The sequence below is a fragment of the Cryptomeria japonica genome, chromosome 10 (assembly GCF_030272615.1).
Source record: "Cryptomeria japonica chromosome 10, Sugi_1.0, whole genome shotgun sequence".
Taxonomy (NCBI): domain Eukaryota; kingdom Viridiplantae; phylum Streptophyta; class Pinopsida; order Cupressales; family Cupressaceae; genus Cryptomeria; species Cryptomeria japonica.
Window position 1 is genome coordinate 367,327,584 of NC_081414.1, and position 17,032 is coordinate 367,344,615.

Genomic DNA, 17,032 nt, shown 5'->3' on the forward strand with positions numbered 1-17,032 from the left:
GAACTTCACATTGATTCTTCCAAAAGGATAAATATCAAGGCTTACGATGATGAAGAACATCCATCTAAAGGAATTGTAACATTACCTGTACAAGTAGGACCAATAACAATAGAGGTCGCTTTTAAAGTCTTGGACAGAGAAATAGGATATAACATGTTATTGGGCTACCCATGGATCCACACCATGCAAGAAGTACCATCCAAATTTCATCAATGTGTCAAATTCCCATACAATGGTATTGAAATCACCATAAAAAGTGATCCAAATCCGTTCCAACATTGTAATTATCTGAAAGACAGTGTGGATAATTAGATAGCTATCAATCAGGCCGGACCTCTCACTACACAGCTAGAAACATTAAAGATCACAGAAACAAAAAAAGATATGCCTACAACATCCTCCTTACAAATAAAGGATATGGGTTGTGGAGAGTACTCTATTGCAAATACTTTAAATGGGAAACAATTGTCTCTTTCTCCTAAGTCCTTTGGGAAACCTCACACTATAGTGCAAAAGCGAGACAAAGGAAAAGAAATTGTTAGATACACAGATTCATGCTCTTTCATTAGATGGGGTGACTTACAAGAAGAATCCCTGAACGAAGATGTTAACCATTGGATATATAGAGAAGAAGATCATATGACAATACCTAGAATACACACAAATCATTATGGCAATAGATTCAAAATACTCCAAAGACATGGATATGATGGTACCACAGGCCTTGGGTTATAGAAACAAGGTAGACTAGAACCTGTTGTTCCTAATGATAATCCAGGAAATCAAGGATTGGGATACAAGCATGTACAACATATCACCGAAGCAAGACAATGTACTTTGGATATACTAAATTGACCAAGCAAACCATCAAATTACATATCACAAAGGAATTTGTCCACACAGGTGCTTCCATCTTCATCTCAAAGAAGTAATCAAGTACCTACGTCACCAAGCGCAGAATCAGATGGGGAAGACATGAGACAACTCTTGCAAGAATCTACCATCGAGTTACAAAATGATGCAGTTATTAACACAATAGTAAAGGCTAATGTGGCAACAGATGCAGGATTACCCCCACCACCTGAATCCCACCCATGGTTATTGTCACTACTTCTACCACGAGAAGCAACTTAGGCTCAACCTAATGAAACAAATGAAGAAAGATTGCAAAGGCTTATACCAGGCTTAAGAAGGGTCACTAATGGACAAAGAAGACCAATCAATCTACAACAAAATCAGGGACAGGAACAAGAAGAAATAAGTGATGATAACTCATATGATGAAACATATATTGAAAGCAAGACAAACTCTCATGATTATGAATTCTTATCACATTCTAGCCCACCAGAAAGTGTAATATTATGGAATCAAATAAGGCTTATACAGGATGAAGATACACAAAGCAAGTCAAACAATCAAGTCTTCATGTTATCCAAGTCTACTAAAGAAGGGAGTAATGATTTACCCCTAGTACATTCACACTTGATTTATTGGGGGCAAGAAGGAAAACCAATGCTGGATTGGTTTGAAAATGATGAAGCAATCTCAGAATTTCTAGGAGTCAGAGAGGGATTTCCGCAAGGTGATCATAAAGCAGGGTTTGCTATAGAACTGAATAGAATGGCATACTTTGGAGAAGAAAGTACTTCTCCAATAGAAGATGAGGATCAAACTACCCATAATGACAAAAGTGACTTGGGTAATATTCCTATGGAAAGAGAAAGTTTAGCATTACTTATAGAAGAAACAAAAGAAGTAAATATAGCAGAAGGAGAGGTTATACATAACATCCATCTGGCAAAATCACTGAGGAAAGAAGAAAAAGATAGATTCATTCATTTTTTCAAGCAACGACCTATCAAATTTACCTGGTCCTATTCAGACATGCTGGGCTTAGACCCTGAATTAGTGTTGCATCACTTACCATTGATACCAGGCGTTAAACCTTACAAGCAAAAATTGAGAAAAATGCATCTAAGTATCACATTACTGGTTAAAATAGAACTACAAAAGTTGCTGGATGCAGGTTTTATTAGACCTATTGACTACATGGAATGGATATCCAACTTGGTACTTGTGACTAAGCCCACACGAGGCATAAGAATCTGTACTGATTTTCGAGATCTAAATAAAGCTTGTCCTAAGGATGACTTCTCGCTACCCAATATCGACATGATAGTTGACCTAACAGCTAGAAATGAGATGCTATCCTTAATGGATGGTTTTTCAGGACACAACCAGATTAAAATTGTACCAGAAGATCAACATAAAATGACCTTTACATGCCCATGGGGAATGTACTGCTAGAATGTGATGCCATTTGGTCTTAAAAATGCCGGAGCAACATACCAAAGAGCCATGACAATGTTATTTCATGATATGATCCATAACATAATGGAAGATTACGTGGATGACATATTGGCTAAATCACAAACCAAAGAAAGTCACACTGCAGTTCTTACACAAATATTTGATCGGTTAGAACAATATAAGGTTAGATTAAATCTGAAGAAATATGTGTTTGGCATAACAACAGGTAAACTGTTAGGGTTTATAGTGTCAAATAGAGGAATTGAAATAGACCCTGCTAAGGTCAAGGCAATCATTGATATGCAACCTCCGTCAACTCTTAAACAACTCAAAGGATTACAAGGAAGATTGCAATCTATAAGGAGATTCATAGCATAGTTGGCAGATAAGTGTCACCCATTCCAGCATTTACTTAGGAAAGGAGTTACTTTTAAATGGAAAAAACAATGCCAGGAAGCTTTTTAAGCTCTAAAAGATTATCTTTTGAACACACCAGTGTTAATATCCCCTACTCCAGGACAACCTCTATTGTTATACATATCAGCAACGAACTCAGCTCTAGGAGCTCTATTGGCACAGCATGACAAAAATGGAAAAGAAAGAGCCATTTACTATATAAGCAGGACTCTGATCGGCTATGAGCTTAATTATACCCCCATAGAGCGAGCATGCTTAGTAGTAATCTTTGCATCACAAAAGCTTAGACATTACATGTTGAGTCATAAGGTACAACTCATTGCATGGTTTGACCCACTCAAGTATCTATTGAGCAGAGCAACATTGACCGGGCGATTGGCTAAGTGGGTTATGATCTTGAGCAAGTTTGATATAGAATACATAGACAGAAAATCCATCAAAGGACAAATCATAGCAGAGGCTCCTATACAGGATAGTCATCTGTTGCTGATAGACTTTCCAGACAAATCCGTGTTTACATTAATTGCCTCAGTAATGTGGAAATTATATTTTGATGGGTCATATACAAATCACAGATCTGGAGCAGGCATTCTCTTCATTACTCCTCAAGGGGATGTTATACCTAACTCATTTAGGATCAATTTCCCATGCACCAACAATATGGCTGAATATGAAGCTCTCCTCATAGGGCTTCGTACAATTGTACAATGGAAAATACAAGAGTTACAGGTCTATGGTGATTCACAGTTAATCATCAACTAGGTGAATGATGATTACAACACGAAGGATGACAAACTCATGCCTTATAAAAAGTTAGTCAAAGATTACAAGGAGCACTTTAGCAAAATTACCTTCGAACAAATCCCAAGAATACAAAACAAGGCAGCGGATACAATGGCAACCATAGGATCTCTTCTGAATATGACTGCTAATGAAACTCAGTTTGAGTTTATCATAGAACAGATAATGCTACTTGCATATGAAACCCCCCTATCAGACTATGTATGTGTAATTGTGGGTCCAGAATCACCTTGGTACAATGAAATATATACATATTTACACACCCAATACATTTCACCGGATCTGTCCAGAAATCAAAAGAAGACCTTTATTTGTCAGGCATTTAGATACACCATTATAGCTGATACTTTGTATAGAAAGGGTTTCAATGGAACTCTTCTCTGATGTCTAGATGAGAATGAAGCACATCTTGCTTTAAAAGAAATCCATGATGGAATCAGTGGGGATCATGAAAGTGGTCCACCATTGTGAAAGAAATTGCTGAGAACAGGGTATTACTGGCCAACAATGGAAAAAGATGCTTACAAGTATGTACAAAAGTGTAAACAATGCCAAATGCATGGAGACCTTATTCATGCACCAACATAAGATCTTCAACCCATCACATCACCATGGCCATTTTCACAATGGGGATTAGATCTAGTGGGTAAAATTAACCCTACTTCTTCTAATGGGCACAAGTTTATCTTGACAGCCACTGAATACTTTACTAAGTGGGTTGAGGCGATTCCTTTAACATACACCACTGGAAAGCAGATAGCAAAATTCATGCTCAACTACATTATATGTAGATACAAAATTCCAATGTGCTTTGTTATAGATAACGAGCGTCCATTTAAAAACTAGGAAGTGAAAGAGTTGTGTGACAAGTTCCACATACAACTGAGATTTGCCATGCCATATTATCCATAAAGTAATGGGCAAGCAGAGGCTACAAATAAAACAATATTAAAAATTCTTAAGAAAGTAGTCACTGACACAGGACGGGATTGGCATCTCCAGTTAAATCCCGCTCTTTGGGCTTATAGAATAGGAGTATGCACATCTACAGGAGCAACACCATATTCCTTGGTCTATGGGACAAAAGCGATACTCCCCATTGAAATAGAAATACCATATCTAAGAGTCTCCTTACAGAACATCATATCAGAGGAAGACTACAGGGTAGCAAGATTACAATAACTAGAAACCCTTGATGAAAAAAGAAAAACAACATTTAACCATCTACAAGGATATCAAAATAGACTGAGATGAAGTTATAATAAATGGGTCTGCCCATGAACTTTTCAAGTGGGAGATCTAGTACTTAAAGAGAATCAAAGGAACCTAGCGGAACTAGAAAGGTCAGGGAAATTTGAACCTAACTGGCTAGGTCCTTTCATTATAACAAGGGTCATAGGCAATGGAGCCTATAATTTGGCTACCATGGAGGGAGATCCAATCTCTGACCCTATGAAAAACATGCACCTTAAGCGATATTATACCTAAGGGCTGTTTAGTTTAGGTTTTATTTTCTGCATTGCATATCATATCATTTAAAACACAACATTACATGTAGTTTCTTTTTTAGATGCATCACATTCTTAAAATTTTCCACATTTTCATATAGAAGCATCAATAAAACAAGGCAACTATTCAAGTTTATCATCTGTTTGCATTTAAGGAAAACAAGGGTCATTTCCTTTCTTAGATATTCAGACATGAAGTCTTTGAGGTTCTAAGGTCATTCATTCTCAACATTACCCTGTGATGATGCTTTACTTATGGTTGGGTAGTGATTTCACTATTTGAGACTTGTTAACCCACAATCTATCAATTGCTATATCTCACACATTAAGAAGATCTCTAATTCATTCTAGACACCTAGTTGATCATATGACTAGTGAAAAATCTAAAATTCTACTTCAATGCCACTGTAATTATCACACCCAAGTAGGTTTCATTACTTACAAGTCAAGAAAAGAAAAGGAAAAAAAAAAGAGAAAAAGAGCTATGCCAAGTATCCATCTAAAGGAAAATAAAGCAATGATATATAACTGAAATATCATGTATACAAATGCGCTAAAAAGCTTGACTATGAGAACATGCAAGTAACTCCATCAGGGCTATGGACGCCTACTGACAATGGAGCAATATTTGAGAAATTACAGTCTATAACCTCGTCGGAGCTCTCAAGGCTTGCTAGCAGCGAGGCTCTATTCGGGATGCTTTTGAAGTTAGAAAAATCATGTAGCTAGTCATATAGGATGCTAAGGATCTTTAGTGAACATAAGAGTGGGAATTAACGCATTTGCACACACATGGGCAAAAGAAGATCAAAGTTTCAAGAACCAATGGGGAAGTTTTCTGTGTCTCCATTTGTAAATCCTAGTCACTAATTGTGTTGAGATGAATGTTCTGAAGGGCCTTAGAGATCGCTTGACCGCTTATCTAGGATATGTTTTGCACCTCCATTTCAATTGGTGTATTCAAATGCAAAAACAAACACAGTCAACCTTGTTCGAATAGGAAATGCATCTTCATCCTGCACATTGCATTCACATAGGTCATGTCAAAAATTCATTTTTCTCCACATACATTCCGCAGATCATCATGTCATACAAGTCTGCACACTGGGGGCATAACTGAAAAAATCCAAAAAATCAGATAAAGTCCTGAAAAAAATCCAGAAAATCAGATAAAGTCCTGAAAAAAATCCAAAAAATCATATAAAGTCCTGAAAAAATCCAAAAAATCATATAAAGTCCTGAAAAAATCCAAAAAATCATATAAAGTCCTGAAAAAATCCTAAAAATCAGATAAAGTCCTGAAAAAATCCAAAAACAATGAAAAACTCAAAATTCAAAAACAATGAAAAACTCAAAATCCAAAAACATTGGAAAACTCAAAACCCAAAAACATTCAAATACAATCATGAAATACCAAAAACATCCATATAAAATCTTGAAAAAATCAACTAAAAACATTCAAATACGATCCTGAAAAAATCATTCAAAAACATTCAAAATATCAATCCACATAATCCAAAAACATTGCAAAAGCTCTTGAAAAAGAACTAAAAATAAAAAATCAATCAATCAGAAAAACTTGCAATAAAATGTCTTGTGAGAAACAAATACCCTAGCAGATATCCAGCAAACTCTTCGCACGAAGTTAACAAAGGATATGATTATCCAGTCAAACATCTGCAATCAACTGATCAAATTGCCTTATCAATCGTATCATATCCATATCAACATGACCATTATCTTGTCTTAAATAGAAGAGGATACACTCAAAATCAGACAGGTCAGTCTTAAACGGGGTCCGCAACTTTCCGAGATCAGACATTATCAACCATCACATCAAACAACTAAGAACGAAGGCACAAGGTCAGTATAGTTGCTAAATTTTGTCCAGGTCAGTCTTTATCTTTTTATCATTTGGCGACAGATATTGTTCCTATGCTAACTCAAGGATGTTCACAAGTGACTAGAGGAGCTATGATGGGCATTATCTTTTTCTTTGTTTGTTGTTTGTGGTGTGAACCGATGAAATTCTAGGGAAATTGCTCTAGTGGGTGTCTATGATATGAGCCTTCACATCAAGGTGAAATTGCCAGACATACCTTGACCCCTAACACAATTCCCAGAATGGAGGGTTCACTCCTTGTCTGCTACGTGTTTGTTTCTTCAATGAGATATCTTTACATCTTGGTTCCTTATACCCTGATGTGCTAAAGCTTCATTGTTCAATAATAAGGCTCAGTGACGAATATATATTGATGCAATAAAATATGTGACACAGGTTCATGATTTGTTCAATTTCATTCTTATTTTCATCTCATTTGCTTATTGATAGTTTGTTGGTTTCTCATCTTCTGTCTAAAATCACATTCTTTCTAACATTCTTTCTAACATTCTTTCTATCATCAATTTTTCTCTCTATCATCTGACTAACATTTTCTTCAAGGTGTATCTGAGTTAAAATTGGTTCAACCATTATCATACCAAAATAGATTCATGTGCATTCGTTATAGATTCATTTGCATTTCATTATAGATTCATCTGCATTCATTATAGATTCATTAGCATTCATTATAGATTCATTAGCATTCATTATAGATTCATCTAGAGTTCATTTACATTCATTTGCATTCATTTACATCATTACTACATACATGTGTTACCATTACATTTAGAATCATATAGAATTCAAATAGATATGCATCATAAAACTCATAAAGCATACATGGAAAGCAAAAAAAAAATATACATACATCATTGCCAAAACCCGCATGCTATATATAACTCAAAAATGATAATGTGTGTGAATACAATAAATAAGCCCGAAGGCTCAAATAACATGATCAACCAACACTGCCTCTATCAGTAGGTGGATCCTGTCCACTAGATCCTGCCCCAGGATGTCGAGGTGGTCCCATAACACCACCATTGCTAGTCTGTCGTGAAGTAGATCTACTCGATCTCCTCCCCATGTATGCACTAAATCTAGGCTCTCGCTAACCCTCAGGGACAACTCTCTCATATGCCTGCTGATAATAAATAGACTCCTGCGCAGCAATGAAATACCTATCTACCTGGTCGCGCGCATTTGTACCTGCTCTAAAAAGATGATCAAAGGCATCCATAGTGATCTAACATCATCGTACTGCCTCATCTTTCTCCCTTTGGAGATGATCTCTCTTAGCCTCAAGGGTACCATAATCTGCACGGTAGGTCTCTTGCTCGATATCTCATTTGGCAACCTTGTCCTCCAAACTCTGGACCTGAGCTCTAAGAGCCTCTAGCTCATCATCAACATGTCCTCTCCCATCCTCAGCACCAGGCACATCCTCTAGCTCCAACATATCCTCATCATCACCTCCATCCTTGCTGCTCGATGAATTAGAAGAATCATCGTTGTCATCACTGCTAATAGACTCGGTGTCTCCACCAATGTCTACATCCTCATCTCCATCATCTCCCCCATCTCCTCCCTCATCTCCCCCACCTCCTCCATCTCCCCCACCATCTCCTCCATCTCCACCATCTCCTCCGACTCTCTCCCCTGCATTTATCCTCAGCCGCTATCTAGGATGGCGAATCTGCTGTGCTATAATCGGAACACCAAGATCAGTCAAAGGCATTGGCCCGTGCCTAGCAAACCATGCATCGTACTCCACCGTCATCCCTGGATCTGCTCCACCTCTACCCCAACCCCAGAGTAATGGCTGCAGAGAATCAAACTCCACAGAAGCAACATGTGGCTGTATGCAAACACCCCAATCAGATACCTCTCGCGATACACGAGCAAAATATGCAGTAACCACAGGTGTCACCTATACCTCACCGAACTGTTTGAGAACTTGCCCTGGAAGATACATCTCAATAATCCTCTGGGTCTCAAAGGTCCTCCCAATGAGATATCTTTGCTGTCGGCAGACAGACAAATGCACTACATCATCAGGCCAATCAGGGTAATCTAAGTAAAGTCTCCAAAAAAATGCTACAATATATCAAACTGATGTCTCTAGTACAAGGTGTTCCCCGAACCCCTATGTCTGATACCTGTTGTATACCTGAAGGCATAAGGCTCACTAGGCTGCAAGTCTACATGAATGAGAGGCCTAGAAATAGAAATGTGCTCCCATGCCCATGTCTAAAGCAAAGTAACACCACAACTGATAGAATGGTATCCTAGATAGACTATACCATGCATCTAATAGTATAACATGGCTAAAAGACAAGGACCCCAAGCATATAGTTGACGATGCACAATCATATCATGGAGCACTTTGCCCCATCCAACTGGAAATCCATGACCTCATTTGTCAGGTATCAGTAAACCACCGACAATACCACATAATACAATGGTCAGGTCATCATAGTCTAATCGGGCCCAAGGGATCTCATAACGACCACTGATCTGCAAATCCTGAATCTCACACTCAAAAAGTGCACATAGTCCGACAATGCCATCCTCATGGTCATATATAACCCTCTCACCATGAATGGGAATACACAGTATACACCATACATCCTCTAAGGTAATGGATGCCTCACTAGTCGGAAGATGAAACAAACAGGTCTTAGAGTGCCACCGTTCTATCAAAGTTGTAATCATGGCCCTGTTGGCCGTAACCTCTGGCAAATACAAAACATGGTATAGACCAAGCTGATGGATATGTTCGATCTCATCATCCGGTAAGTTAGCTCGAAGATCAAGTCCACTAGGTCTGCTCTGTCGGTAGTATAACACTCCAATATTCTCCTGCAACGAGAAAATGATAAAAATATCAGATATCGGATCCTGAAAAACTTAAATATTTTCAAACGCATGGAAAAAATAAATAAATTACACAACGAATGTGTGACGGTTATGACTTATGCGGTACAAATAAGACTCTTGCGTAACAAAAAACACTTATGCGTAATGATATACATGAATGCAACATGTTAAAGCTAATGTGTAACACTTAGGGCGCATGCGTAGCATTTCAAGTGTTTGTGGTACACTTAACACTAATGTGTGAAAGTCGACAAGCGATTGTGTAACAAAGAGCAAAAAGTGATCATGGATTTTTTTAGAAAAACAGACATAAAACAGGCAAAAATCAAGAAAAAATTGGAAAAATACCATGCCGCCTGTCCCAGGAGGTCTCTGATATGAACGTACTTGGTCAGACAGGTGCAATCAAGCTCTATAACCAGCCATGATGATCAAATACTCAGAACAAAACACACAAATTGCAGAGAAAACCAAGGAATTACCAAAGTGCAAATGAGCAAATGAAAACCTAAAAAATCTCTATTTATAGCTCAAAATTAGGGTTTTTTTTGACACCTTGACACCCGTGGTCCCCGCCAGCTTCAAACACCTCGTAGCCTACTCAAATGATCTCGAAATCACATGAAATTCCACACGTTTGCTCATTACACTGATATCGAAAAACATGGTCTCAATTTTGGAATTTTCCGACCACCTTTTTCGAGGGGGCATATTTACACTATACAACAATACCAAGGCATACTGGGGGCAGAATTTTTTGTTTTCTTTGAAACAATGTCGTTCCGACTTTGTCTCAAAGAGGGGCAAATGTAGACACCTAAAAATGTCTCATGGATCATGTACTAATTATTCCTTTAATAAATTAAATAATCTTTATTATTTAATTAAGTTAATTAATCTTATTCTTCTAATTTCTTCTAATTTCACATTTCCTCATCATCTTACTAATTATTCTATCATCATTTAATCATTTTCTAATATTAAATAAATAATTATTATTTAATTAATTGTGATTAGTTCCCCAATTTAAATAATCTTTATTATTTAAATAAATTACTAATTATTCAATTTCTATCTCTAATTATCTAATCATTCAACCCTCTTCTAAATATTAATTATTTAATTAATTGTGATTAATTCTTTAAATTAAATAATCTTTATTATTTAATTAAAGTCCATTTCTAAAATAATTAAATAGTTTTTTAAAATTATTTAATTAATTAATTCTAATTAATTCTTCAATTCTAAATCCCCAAATTCTAATTTAATTTAATTTCATATTCTTCTAATTTCTTCCAAATTCAAATACATGTGCATGATTTCAAAAACCAAATTGAAAATCAAAGTCAAGTTCTAAATATATTCAAATACTAAATTGAATTAATAAATTCAATATTTAAATTAAAATCTCATGCAAATATTAAGTTGAAAATCTAAATCTAAATGCAAGCACATGCTAAATTAATTAATTCAATCAATCAATTAATTAAATCGTTTATCTCTCCAATCTCTATTTTCATCTTTCAGTTAGCTTTTTCTAAATTTAGCTCTCTGTGTCATCCTCTTTATTTCCTCCAATCATTCTTTTTCTTCTTTCAGTCAACTTTTTCTCAATCAGTTGACTCAATTAATCTATTCAATCTATTGAGTTTCACTCCCACAAACAACAATTGAACTATCAATTTTCATTTGAGCTCACCTAAGTTCACACCTCTTGATCAATCTGTTCCACCTTTCAATCAATCTTCTCCAATTTTCTATAAATTGAGCATCCAATCCTCACAATTTCTCTAAATCACGAACTTTAAATCTTTGTGTCACTTGCAGGTTACCAACGCAATATCTGAGAGCCATCATACCACCAAGAGGAGAAGAGCAATGGAAGTTCTACCCAGTCACGGAATAGGGAGTTTTTATTAATTTGATTTATAATTCCTATTTCTTAATTGTGTTATTCCATTGTATTGTTTGTTAAATTCTGATTAGGATAGGGATTCATGATTTCCCTTATTTCTAATTGATTACTTTGTTAATAGAAGATGAATTTTGCATCCCACACTCATTTATGATCCATCGCTAGAACCACATAACCCCTATCCTTGTGTAGTGCAGAAGCCCCCTATATCAGTCCACATAGGGGAACCAACATCTCCGATCCTGTATTCTGTAATGCCCCTCCAGGAAACCCCGAAGGGATTAAGCCATAACACAAGAATAGAGTGCAATATTTTTTTTTTAAATAATAAAAAGAAACTTTAATTAATAATAATAAAAAAAGAAACTTTTTTTTCTTTTAAAAGGGTAAGGGGAAACCCACGTGGTTCCCCTTTCCTTTGAAAAAGGAATGGTCCCCACAGCGATATGGCTCTTGGCAGCCCAAGCGTGAGGTTGTGGTTGAGCCTTGGCTCCCCCACCTCATGTAAAACAATATATATATATTTTTATAATTTAATTTAATTTTTTTTGAAATAAAAATCTGCTGTTACAAAATTAACAGAACACAGAAAAATACAGTCTCAACAGAGACTTAAAAAAATAATTTATTGTTATTTTTTTTTATATTCAGAAAACTATGAGTTTGTTTTTCTCCAATATTGGCAATTTCAAATGCCCAGATTTAGGAAGGAAAAACTCTCCAAAACAACACCAAATTGGCAAAATGAGATTGATCTTCACAAATTTAACATCAAATCTGCCAAACCCCCAACTGAATTTCAATTTTATTTATTTTTAAATCATTCTTAGCAAACTAGAAATTGATTTGAAGACAAGGAATGAAATCAAGGAGGGATAATTCAAGATCTTATTTCCATTCTACTCTATTAATCAATTAGACTGATTCTTCAATAACAAATTCATTTCTTTCAACCAGAACAGTAAATTCTTTTGGCAACAAGAAAACAATTTAGAATCCTAACTTCATATGCAATCCTGGAAGAGATTTGCTGAAGAGCCCAACCTGCAAGCTCAAGAATTCCTCCTCCTTCCAAAATCCCCAAATTTTCCATCCAAAATATTTTCCAAAAATTTTCTTTTTGGAATTAAATTTTTTATTTAAAATAAATCCCAAAAATAACTATTTTCCAACTATATCAATAATTAAACTTGTTTTTCAATTTAAAATTGATTTTCTCCATTAACAGAAATTAACCTTTCTATTTCAAAAATGCCAAAAGATTAAATTAATTCTATTGCAATTAAATTTAAATATTTCTTTATCAACAACATATACGTAATAATTTTAACATTAAAATTAACCATCTAATTGAACTTGCTCCCAATTTAAAATTGAGCAATTCAAATGACGATTAATCACATAAAAAGGGAGACTATTTAATTTAGTCCCTGAATATACTAATGCGTAAACACACATTAAATCAAATTAAATACTAAGGCTAAATACTCAATTTAACCTCACACACCAAGCACACAAACCAAGAAAGTCAATCAAACAGACGACTCACAAACCCAAACAAAAGGGAATACCGATGACGACTAACGATGCTCACTTGAGCACGACTATGGTCAACTAGGGTCTTATGACCACCTAATCCAACTCTAAGGATTAAAGAGGTACACACAAACCTCTAATTTTGGGCGGAGACGAACCTCGCACCCATGCGACACTGTACCTGAAATCTCCTGCATCCAAGAGTCATACATGCATACATATATAAACTTAATGAAAGTGTTAGCCCGAGATAATAACATGAAAATAGGAGAATTAATCAATCTTGCATACAACTGGTGCGAAAACCACATTAACAGATATGCACTTAATAAAAACATCTGACTATAATCATTATATATGATAACTAACCAAGGTCAAACTAAGATTAAAAATTGATTAGGGTAGGGGTACTACATTCTCCCCCCCTAGATTCCGACTTACTCCTGGAAGTCGTAAGGCTAGATGGAGAACATGTCGCATGCATAAGCCCTGAAACTCATTCAACAAATATCAAATTGCACATAGGAATGTTTCGATAAATAAATGAAACATTATTTCTAAATCCTGTACGAATGCCATTACCCATTGGCAAGATACATCTAAAACCATACATTCCTTAAAATATTCTAGGAATAATCAACAATCATAGGAGAGATACAAGAACTTTCTTCCTTTCATTACACCAAATTAATGCATTACAAAGAGGTAAACAACAATTACCATACTCATTTATCAAACATGACAAGAAAACATGCCATCATGATAAATTTCTTTTACCAATACATCTTTTTCATAAAACTTTATTGCATAGAACTAGCTTCAAAATTCAATTTCTACAACCAAGTTAACTTTCAATTAAATAAGAGCAATGAAAATAACTCATTTGTTTACACTTGCCAGGAATATAAAAACCTTTCCAATGACTATGTCCCATATTAACATAGGGACAAGTGAACACAATGTATTCCATGATAACACATAATAACCATCCACATAACTGGAATGCACAACTCAAAAGGCCACATGTGAGCATGTCCAATGCTCGATCAAAGGTAGCGACAAATTTTTATTTCAAAAAAATTTAAATTAAATAATAAAAAGAAACTTTGATTAATAATAATAAAAAAAGAAACTTTCTTTTCTTTGAAAAGAGAATGGTCCCCATAGCCATATGGCTTTTGGCAGCCCAAGCGTGAGGTTGGGGTTGAGCCTTGGCTCCCCCACCTCATGTAAAACAATATATATATATATTTTATAATTTAATTTAAATTTTTTTGAAATAAAAATCTGCTGTTACAAAATTAATAGAACACAGAAAAATACAGTCTCAGCAGAGACTTAAAAAATAATTTATTATTATTATTATTTTTTTATATTCAGAAAACTATGAGTTTGTTTTTCTCCAATATTGGCAATTTCAAATGCCCAGATTCAGGAGGGAAAAACTCTCCAAAACAACACCAAATTGGCAAAATGAGATTGATCTTCACAAATTTAACATCAAATCTGCCAAACCCCCAACTAAATTTCAATTTTATTTATTTTTAAATCATTCTTAGCAAACCAAAAATTGATTTGAAGACAAGGAATGAAATCATGGAGGGATAATTCAAGATCTTATTTCCATTCTACTCTATTAATCAATCAGACCGATTCTTCAATAACAAATTCATTTCTTTCAACCAGAATAGTAAATTCTTTTGGCAACAAGAAAACAATTTAGAATCCTACCTTCATATGCAATCCTGGAAGAGATTTGCTGAAGAGCCCAACCTGCAAGCTCAAGAATTCCTCCTCCTTCCAAAATCCCCAAATTTTCCATCCAAAATATTTTCCAAAAATATTTTTCTCCAAAAAAATTCAATCCCCAATATTTTCCAAAAGTCTAGGTTATATGGAAAAGTTTGACCAAAAATTTTCTTTTTGGAATTAAATTTTTTATTTAAAATAAATCCCAAAAATCACTATTTTCCAACTATATCAATAATTAAACTTGTTTTTCAATTTAAAATTGATTTTCTCCATTAACGGAAATTAACCTTTCTATTTCAAAAATGCCAAAAGATTAAATTAATTCTATTGCAGTTAAATTTAAATCTTTCTTTATCAACAACATATACGTAATAATTTTAACATTAAAATTAACCATCTAATTGAACTTGCTCCCAATTTAAAATCGAGCAATTCAAATGACGATTAATCACATAAAAAGAGAGACTATTTAATTTAGTCCCTGAATATACTAATGCGTAAACACACATTAAATCAAATTAAATACTAAGGCTAAATACTCAATTTAACCTCACACACCAAGCACACAAACCAAGAAAGTCAATTGGACAGACGACTCGCAAACCCAAACAAAAGGGAATACCGATGATGACTAACGATGCTCACTTGAGCACGACTATGGTCAACTAGGGTCTTACGACCACCTAATTCAACTCTAAGGATTAAAGAGGTACACACAAACCTCTAATTTCGGGTGGAGACGAACCTCGCACCCATGCGGAACTGTACCTGAAATCTCCTGCATCCAAGAGTCATACATGCATACATATATAAACTTAATGAAAGTGTTAGCCCGATATAATAACATGAAAATAGGAGAATTAATCAATCTTGCATACAATTGGTGCGAAAACCACATTAACAGATATGCACTTAATAAAAACATCTGACTATAATCATTGTTTATGATAACTAACCAAGGTCAAACCAAGATTAAAAATTGATTAGGGCAGGGGTACTACATATTCCAATGGGTTGAGTCACCGCAATATGCTCCCATGCCCATATTTGCAGCGGTGTCACTCCTATGCCTAGGTTCCAATAATCCCGGTACAGGCATAAATGCATATCATGGTAAAGTTGTCCTAGCATAACTACTCCCCATGTGTACTCTTGAGCATCCTCGACCATATAGTACACATACCTGCTCCATCCCACTGAAAACCCATGCCCACTCAAATCTGGAATCATACCCCAACTAATCAATCCACAAATGAATAACACCAACCATGGGATGTGCCAAATCCACATCGCCTGAACTAAATGCAGCAGTTTCCCCTCCATAGGCAGAGTTGCATACTTGCATACCTTTCTTAGGTAATACTCTCCTCCTTCCACCCTATACTCAGGAATCACACCTCATATGGGGATCTTCAAGATTCTCCAGACGTTTAGCAATATAATGGTGGTCTTTGTTGGCAATATTGCATTATAACAGACAATGAAAGATTGTTGGCATTTCAATAAGGATATTGAGAAGGTTGTTGATGATTATGGATATAACTGATTAAAGATGTTTTACTATCTTGATATTATTATTTTGTCATTGATGTCAAGAAATTGATTTTCTAATTCAGTATGATGTTGCCATATCTTGAGAAGTATGATATGAAGATTATGAAGAAGTCAGTAAAAGACACAAGAAAGAATATGATGAATAAAGGGATGAATAAGGTATTCAGTGGGCAACTACTACCGAGTCAGACAATGATGAGATCATGATGTTTTAGATTGTTTTAACATCATACATATGTTGTAAAATGTAAAGGTTAACACTATACTATGTTATCAACCAAAGAACCTAGTCGGTAAACCCTAAGGTTATCGCTATTGGTTAATGAAGGTGGAATGCCTACCGAGTGAAGTTTAGTATTCACCGAGCTGTTACCGAGTTGTAACCAAGCTATAACAGAAAGCATTAAATGTTTACATGCGGTATTTAATGAAAGAAGCTAATGAGCTGGAGTGGATCAATGATTGGTAAGCCGCGGA